This window comes from Solanum pennellii, chromosome 12 (assembly GCF_001406875.1).
Source record: "Solanum pennellii chromosome 12, SPENNV200".
Classification (NCBI taxonomy): domain Eukaryota; kingdom Viridiplantae; phylum Streptophyta; class Magnoliopsida; order Solanales; family Solanaceae; genus Solanum; species Solanum pennellii.
In genome coordinates, this window is record NC_028648.1 from 7727840 (window position 1) to 7736906 (window position 9067).

The 9067-nt window shown below is 34.9% G+C and overlaps 1 pseudogene; it reads left to right on the forward strand.

Moving 5' to 3' along the window:
- The first annotated feature begins 1608 nt into the window (after window positions 1-1608).
- On the forward strand, window positions 1609-4347 carry LOC107006761 (annotated as a pseudogene).
- The last annotated feature ends 4720 nt before the right edge of the window (window positions 4348-9067 follow it).

Genomic DNA, 9067 nt, shown 5'->3' on the forward strand with positions numbered 1-9067 from the left:
CAGAGGCACCTCTATGATGAGCTTGAGTTGGAGGTTTGCTCCCAAAACCAACCATATGTATGATTTTCCTCTCGGGTTTTTCTCAAGTAGATAGTCGATCTGCATTTTTTTATTGAAACAACCAAGTAAATAGTGAGATGTATCAGAAAAGTGCAACTAAAATGAACAAATTCACTGCCTGTTGCTTGGCAAAGGCTATGAGATCAGCAGAATTCAACTGTTGATTACCACAGATGACGATAAGATCAGCGGAATGGAACTATGTTTAGTGTCGAACTCATGTAACTCTGAAGATGCTCCACGGTCTTATTGGGGGATTTGAGCTACAGTTATATTATTTAAGTGATGCTTTCTTTTAATTAATCGATATATATCATTTTGATTGGATAATTATTTCGGCTTAATGAGTATTGATGAGTTATGGAGTTGCACATGTCCACTCTCAGTGCTTAAATAATTGGGTGAGTGTATGGATATTTGGTACGCCCGACGGTGTTGGGACCGAAAATAAGTAGGTGTAAATGCGGAAGCTAGCAAAGCAAACCTTGAAAGATCACGAGTAAGAAGACAATGAGAAATATACCAAAAGACACAAAGATTTAACATGGTTCGGTCAATCGACCTACGTCCACAAAGGAGATGAGCAATCCACTATAAATTACAAAATACAGAGAAAAACAACCTCAACCAATTCACTCGGAATACATGGGAGGTTCACACAAGTGATAACGTATCAAGCTTGTGACCCACAAATTCTCCCTCTAACCAAAACTCTCAAAGTATTTAAGACTACATTGTGAATGCCGATTAAGTTAGAAGGAACATGTCTCTATTTATAGAGCCCTAAACCTTTTCTACTAGAAAAAGTATTAGTCAATCCAAAACCTTTTCCTAAAAGGAAAACCTTTTTATGGTAAGAAATTAGGGCAAATAAAACCCAACAGACGGGTGGTGTTAGCAGGTGACAGTCACATCTAGAGCGTATTTTGGGATGGGACATGTGCACAACATCGACAAACCAAATATCAATTTGGCCTGATGAGTTGTTCCAATGTATACATAAGTGAAGAAAGAGCAGCATAAGACATTTGTACGCGTTAGTCTCGCAAATCTTCAAATTTATGCATGCTTGCTGTTAGCCATGGGTCTTTTGAGAAACTATCTATAGTATTGTTCATAAGTCGGATTTCTTTAATTTGAGTTTCTTGTTATTTCATTGATATGGAGTTTAATATGGAACTAAATGAGAGATTAGAATCCTTCTTAGGCTGATTAATAGTTTGATTAACCATTACTTAGTTAAAGATAAACAGTGAGTGCACTAACAATTTTAAAATAGAAAAGAAATACCTCCATTGAGCATCACTTATCTGTAGTACAATTAATTAAGCGAAACAATTTGATTTTCTTGTTTTGTAATGTAAAGTATATTGGATTGTGCTCTCATACAACATCTCTTTTAATTAAACAAATGATAAAAGGTAAGTACACTACACCTTTGTTCCCCATTTAGAAAAAGCAAATCATTTGGACAAAAACCACTTAGCCTAATAATAAATCTTCAAGGTTCTATAATCTATCTTTAGTTATTCCAGCAAACAAAGAGAAATGGCTTATGCTGCTCTTTCTTCACTTATCTATACATTGAAACAACTCTTCAAACCTAATGAATATTTGGTTTGTCAATGTTGTACACAACAACATGTTGAATCTCTCTGTCAAAGTCTTTCTGCTCTGCAAGATTTCCTTGACGATACTAAAAAGGATATTGAAACTCTTAAGGTATGTAATTAATCACTAGTATAGTTATCTAAATCTTACTGGTGTTATATGTTTTTTTTTATAACAATAATTAATTTATCGAGCGTCAATTCCAAGGTTGTAGAAAAAAGAATCAGGAATGTAATATACAAAGCAGAAGATAGAATTGATTCAAGTTTAAGAAACATCCTTCTAGCAGATCACGAGGACAAGCGGAAACAGGCTTGTAGATCCTTTTATGAAGATTTGTTGAAAGTTGAAAAACAAGTTTATTTTCTCAACAAAGAGGTGATGGTGATCAATGTTAACAAGCATGGAAGAAAATCTGTAGAATTAGCAACAACTTCCTCCTCACCAGACAAAAGTACAACTGAGGAAAATACTATTGTTGGGATGGAGGACGACTTCAACACCATACTTGATCGCCTCATTTCACAAACAAATGAGTTAACTGTCATACCAATTTTTGGTATGGGCGGTATAGGTAAGACAACTCTTGCCAGGAAACTTTATGATGATTATTCTATTCGTTGTCGATTTGATAAACACGCATGGGTCACTATCTCTGAAGAATACAATGAGAGACAAATGCTTCTTAAAATTGTCTCTTCGATTACTGGAAACGATCGAGAAATGAGTAATGATCAACTAATGGAGACTGTGTATAGAGGTCTTAAGGGTAGGAGATTTCTAATTGTCATAGATGATATTTGGAGTACCGAGGCATGGGACCAAATGCAAAGAATATTTCCAAATGATGACAATAGAAGCCGAATTCTATTAACCACTCGCCTTAAGTATGTTGCTGATTATGTCAGTTGTCCTGATTTTCCACCTCATAGTAAGTCTTTTCTAAGTCTAGAAGATAGTTGGTGTCTATTCACCGAATAATTATTCAAAAAACATGCATGTCCTCCACTGTTAAAAGAAACAGGGAAACACATTGTAAAACAATGTCGAGGATTACCTCTCTCGGTCGTTATTGTTGCTGGACTTCTTGGGAAAATGGACCCAACGCATGACAATTGGAAGAAGGTTGAGGAAAATCTGAACTCATTCTTTGGTACGGTATCTGAACGGTGCCAATCAATTCTTTCTTTCAGCTACAGTTACTTGCCCCAATATTTGAGGTCTTGTTTTCTGTATGTTGGAGGCTTTCCAGAAGACAAGGAGATTAACGTTTCCAAGTTGATTAGGTTATGGATTGCTGAGCAATTCGTCAAGGCAAGAAGCAATAAAAGGTTAGAAGTTGTGGCAGAGGGGTATCTCGAAGAGTTGATTGATAGAAGTCTAATTTTGGCTGGTGAACAAAGGGCTAATGGAAGGATGAGAACATGCAAAATTCACGATCTTCTTCGCCAACTATGCCTAAAAGAAGCTCATACTGAAAATGTTGTGCATTTCATGAATGAGAATGCTCCCATGGCCTTAGAAGTCATACATGATCAACGGAGAGTGATCAGTCCATCTAAACTTCAACATCCGCAAGTTTATCCAACAAGTCCTAGCAGTGGTATTACAAGTATAATCCGCACCTTTATTACAACAGAAGATAATTATTTCCGAAGGCATAGCATTAGTATTACAAGTTCCACTGTTTCACAGTTCAAGTTGCTTAAGGTGTTGGACGTATTATCAGTCTGGAAAGATTTCGGTTGTGTAATACCTCAGCTTGTACATTTGAGATATGTTTCTGCAAATATTGAGAAAGCTCTTTCACTAGCCAAATTGAGAAATCTAGAGACCATAATTCTTGTAAGTCTTGAATCGGCATGGCTGAAGCACTCACTGGATATCTGGAGAATGACAGAGATAAGACATTTGGATATTAGTTATCCACTATACATATGTAATCCTCTTCTAGTAGAAAATCATATGACATTATATATATCTGATCCTCTTGAATTAGAACAGCCTTTGTTTCTCAATAACTTACAAACACTTCGTCTCCATAACTCTACTTTTGTTTCTGAAATCATTAGAAGAACCCCCAATCTAAAAAAGCTAAAGATTTTAGATAGTTCTGACCATCCTTACTGGCATGATATTCTTTATTCTCTCATTCTTCTAGAGGAGCTGGAGACGCTACACATAAAGTTCGATTTCTTATTCACAAAGGAGCTGGATACTATTGACCTGATGATTTCCTCTGCATATAATTTCCCTCCTAATCTCAAGAAGTTGACATTATCATCTACTGAATTACCATGGGATGTTATGAATTTGTTGGCATATATACCCAAACTTGAAGTGCTCAAAGCGAATTATGCATTCAATGGAACAGATTGGAAACTAGACGAAGATGTTGTGTTTCACAAATTAAAATATCTACAAATTAAGTCCGATTGTCTGGTAAGGTGGGAAGCGGGTAGTGATAGTTTTCCAATGCTTGAGAAACTATTACTGTATGACTTGAATGAATTGGAGGAGATTCCTGAGAGTATTGGAGAAATAATGACACTAAAATTGATCCAAATACACCGTTACGGAGGGAAGAATGGCTCTGGTGTAGAGATTAGTGCAAAAAAAATTCAAGAAGAGCAAGAAAACTTGGGAAATTATGAGCTTCAAGTTCAAATTATTTAGGTATGTTAAAATTTCCATTTTTTGAGTATTATCCGAAATAAATAAACTTCATATCCCCTGATTCATTTCTATTAAAATTAACGTTGAGTCATATTATGAAATGAAGTGCTAATGTAGAATTCTTTCATATGATTTTAATGCAGTAACAGGAGAGTTAACTTACGTTTCCAGATAGCATTTTGAATCGTTGATCCTAAAAGATGTTCTTGAGAGTTTATGTTTGATTTTTTTCTTCTTCTTCGTAATCAGATTTGTATTGGAGCTTGTAATAGTTAGATTTCCAGAATGTTTGAAGATTTTGGTTGACTCAATTGTATGGATATGTAAAATACAGGATTTTCAATCCTAGCAAGAATTGATTGAGAGGGGCATCACTATTTTTATGTATGATACATAAACTATATATCAATATTCTAGTTCTAGCTGCTAGAACTAGAATATTCATATATATTATGAAGGTATTTAAATGGTTCAAGGTGAGTGGTTTGTTCACGTCTAAAGTAAATAACAGTTTAAGTGAGCCGTCAATATAAGTTGTTTGTCAGAGGAAGTCCAGTGGTTTGGAGCCAAAAGAGTCATTGAAATTAAAGTTCCATCTTAAGTATTATCCGAAATACATAAACTTCATGTCCTGATTCCATTTCTATTAAAATTAAAGTTGAGTCATTATGGATTAATGAAGTGCTAATGAGAATTCTTTCATTTGATTTTAATGCAACAACATGAGAGTTTATCCAAAAAACTTACGCTTCCAGATAGCATTTTAAAAAATACCTCGAAGTATAGGAAATAGTACAAAACTAACCTCCATCCACCTATTGTTTCCAAAATGCCCTTTTCACTACCTATTGGCTCCAAAATACCTTTTCATCCATCTTTGGGTTCAAAATTGACCACTTATTTAACGGTTCAAATTAAATACTTGGCGCTCAACTATTGAATATAATTTAATTTATTAATATCAATTATAAATCAATCCATTACCCACTCATTAGTAATTAAATCTCACTCAATTAATAGACCAATCCTAATATCAAAATCTCCCTAAAAATTACTAAAACACGACAAAATTACAGATTCCTGAAAATGACATTCAAAATTATTCGAGTCCGAATTGAAGCCCCAACTAAATTTATGTTGAGCTGCTTATTTATGATGACACTTTCAATGAGATTCTCTTTCAAACTTGAATTCGAAAGTTATGATTAAAAGGTAAAGAAGTAGTACATCCTGAATTAAGTCGTCCACATTTTTAATATAATTTATAAATATTTATTATTTGTTTTAAATATTAAAACTTTAATATATTCTTTTAAAAAAGTTAAAGTAACACCAGATAATTGAGACGAATGAATATTTAAGATGAACATAGTCAAACTTTCGAGTTTATCGGTAATTTTTTAGACACTTGAGTTATAAATATGTTTTGATTGAGAACTTGAATGCATGATAATGTACTTCTATATACATTTCCGACGCAATGAGTTAACCCTTTGAACCTTGAAATAGAACCACATTGAACCGGAATTTGATTTATGCTACAACCTTGGGATATTTTTCCAACTTGTGAAGTTTCTTAATTGAAATCATTTACTTATAGTAGCTAATTCTTGTTAATATTAAATTAGTAGTTTAAACAGAATTTTTCAATCTAATATATACTTGAGTGAATTTAGATAGTCATCGCAAATTGTTATTTGTTGATTTGAAGTCCCTTGGGTACGAACATTAGGATCGAAAGAGTGTCCTTACTACTTGAGTGACAACGTGCACTTGCGTGCGTTTTTGGACGGAACAGACATCACCTTCCAAGTTTTGTTATCCTCTAAAGCTTGAACTTCTAGCTTCATAACTTTTACCCACATTGTATCTTAAATTGCCTTACTGAAACATTTTGGTTCTACCAATGTAGAAAAATTAGCCAAATGGGCTTTGTATTTAGGAGATGTTGCATCATAGCTCAAGTAGTTTGAAAGAGAGTAAAGATTGGCTTTCTTTGTGGTCACATAATCATTCAACCAAACTGTTTCTTGAGCACTCCTAGTGGATGTGTAAGTTGGAGCAGTACCTTCTATATTTGAATCATCAGTAGGAGAAGCACAACCTGCATCTGCAACAACAGGAGTGCTATCATGAACTCCACAGGTGGATGCATCTGCAGTCCCAGCAGGATAATCATCAGGAACAAGAACATGGACATCTGATTGTTCTAAAGGAGCAACCTGAGTGGTATCCATGAGATTCCATGTTTCAACATCATTAGCAGTACTTACAGTACTTTCAAGATTGTCTTTTAGAAAAGGGAATTCAGCTTCCCTGAAAGAAACATCTCAACTCACGAAGAACTGACTGGTCTTTATGTTCATGAGTATATATCCCTTATGAGTTTCAGAAAAGCCCCATCAAAAAACTGAAGTTGTGGCTCTTTCACCAAATTTTTCAGGTTTTGGCATTGCAGTGGCACAACACAAACATCCTAGAACTCTAATGTGTTCTAGACTTGCCTTCTTTTTATACAGAAGTTCAAATGGAGTGTGTCCATTTAATGCATCAGATGACATTCTATTGATCAAATAGGCTGCAGCCTTCACACAAACACCCCAATATTTCAAAGGAAACCCACCCTGAAACCTGAGTGCCCTGGCTGTATCTAAAATGTGTATGTGTTTCCTCTCAACAGCACCATTTTGTTGAGGGGTATAGACACAACTACTTGAGTGAACAATACCAAGCTGTTGTAGGAGATTGGTGCACTGAGAGTTGAAAAACTCAGTGCCATTATCTGACCTTAATATTTTAAGCATGACTCCAAACTGATTTTTGACCATGTTGAAGAATTGTTGCAATATCACAATCACATCAAACTTTAACTGTAACAAATATACCCAAGTAAATCTGGTATAATCATCAACATTAGTCAGGAAATAATGTTTCTTATCGAGAGTAGGAATGTTATAAGAACCCCAAAGATCCATGTGTACAAGTTTAAAAGGAGATACACTTCTTGAACTACTAGTAGGAAACTTCAATCTAGTTTGCTTAGCAATAGGACAAATGGAACATTTATCATGCATAGAACTACTATTATGGTACTTTACAAGTGATATTGCCTTCATGATAGCTTGTGATGGATGACCCAATCTAATGTCCACAACCTGTATGCTTCTTTATTTCCAAAAGTAGCTGCTGCACTTATTGCTTCCTTTTCCTTTGAACTTGTTGGGTATGTAGCAAGAATTGATGGGAAATAGAGGGAAGGAGAGAAATTTGAAAAGTTGAGAACTTGAAGAGTTGGGAACTTGAAAAATCCTCTTATGCTTTAATGAAAAGGCATTTGTCCCTCATCGGTGATGGAAAGAAAAATAGGAGAGTTTAAATACATAAACACTCCTATTAATTGTTAAAAGGGTTGGAAGAGGGACCGCCCTCGCGCCGTCATCGTCGCTCGCTTCGGCTTTGGCTTTGGCAAATGATCGATAGATCATTTTTGGACAAAGTTTGTTTAATTATTTATTTAATTAAATGGCCAAAAAAAATTTCAATTAATTAGTTGATAACAGAATTTTTTAACCAAAATATTTTCAACTTTTTAGTTGACCCGACCCGACTCGGATCCGCACGGGACCCGTTTTATTTTCCGTTTTATTTAAATATTTCCCGCCATGACTGTTCTGAAAGGTTGCAACTTTCAGGAATAGTCAATACCATTTGAAAGGTTGAAAACTTTCATTAATGGTCGTGTCAATTCTGAAAGTGTTGCAGCCTTTCAGAACATATTCTTCTTGTCTATAAATACCACTCAGTCTTCAGAATATTTTTTAAATGAATTTTTTTATCTTCCTACTTCTTCAAAACACAGTTTTCTTCGTGTACTTTCCTGCTGTGAATTGATTCGCCGACGGTAGAGTTTTTGGTATCTACACTCTGCTTATTAAGATCATTTTACCCTGGGAGGTTATATTCCAAATCAAACCTCGGATACTAGAGGGGAATAATTTCCTTAAGGGGACACTGTGAGTTCAGTGGACTTGATCTTCTTCCAAACTAAAAGATTATTTCAGATTTTGGTACGTTTTAAGTATTTTGTGAAATAAATTTTTGTTCATCTTGCTTACTGATTGTATAAATTTCAGTTACTTCGTGTTTCTGAACAATTTATTACAATCAGTAATTTCTGGTTTTGATAACACAAATTGGGTAACAATCTTAAAGGAATTATTTTTATAAAATTTGTATTTCTGGTGGAGACAAAAATCTTCGTGATTTTATACTCCTTTAAGTCTTCAATTATAGTTTAATGCTTACTTAGATTGTATCAATTTTTGTTTATCAGAAATGGCAAACACTGGTGTTGCAGTGGCTGTTGCTGCACCAACCCGAACTCTTAGCACCAACCCGAACTCTTATACCACCAGCAGAGAAACCGGGTAAGTTCAGAGGTGTGAATTCCAAAGGATGGCAGCAACGAGTATTTTTCTGGCTTACCACTCTTGGTCTGCAGAAATTTACAAGTGAAGATACTCCAGTTCCTACTGATGATATGCCAGACAGGGAAAAATTCATGATTATTGAAGCATGGAAACAGGCAGACTTCCTATGTAAAGGCTACATTTTGAGTGCTTTAGAGGATGACTTATATAATGTCTATAGTGCAATAACAACTTCAAAAGAGTTGTGGGATGCACTTGAGAAGAAATATAAGACAGAAGATGCATCCTTG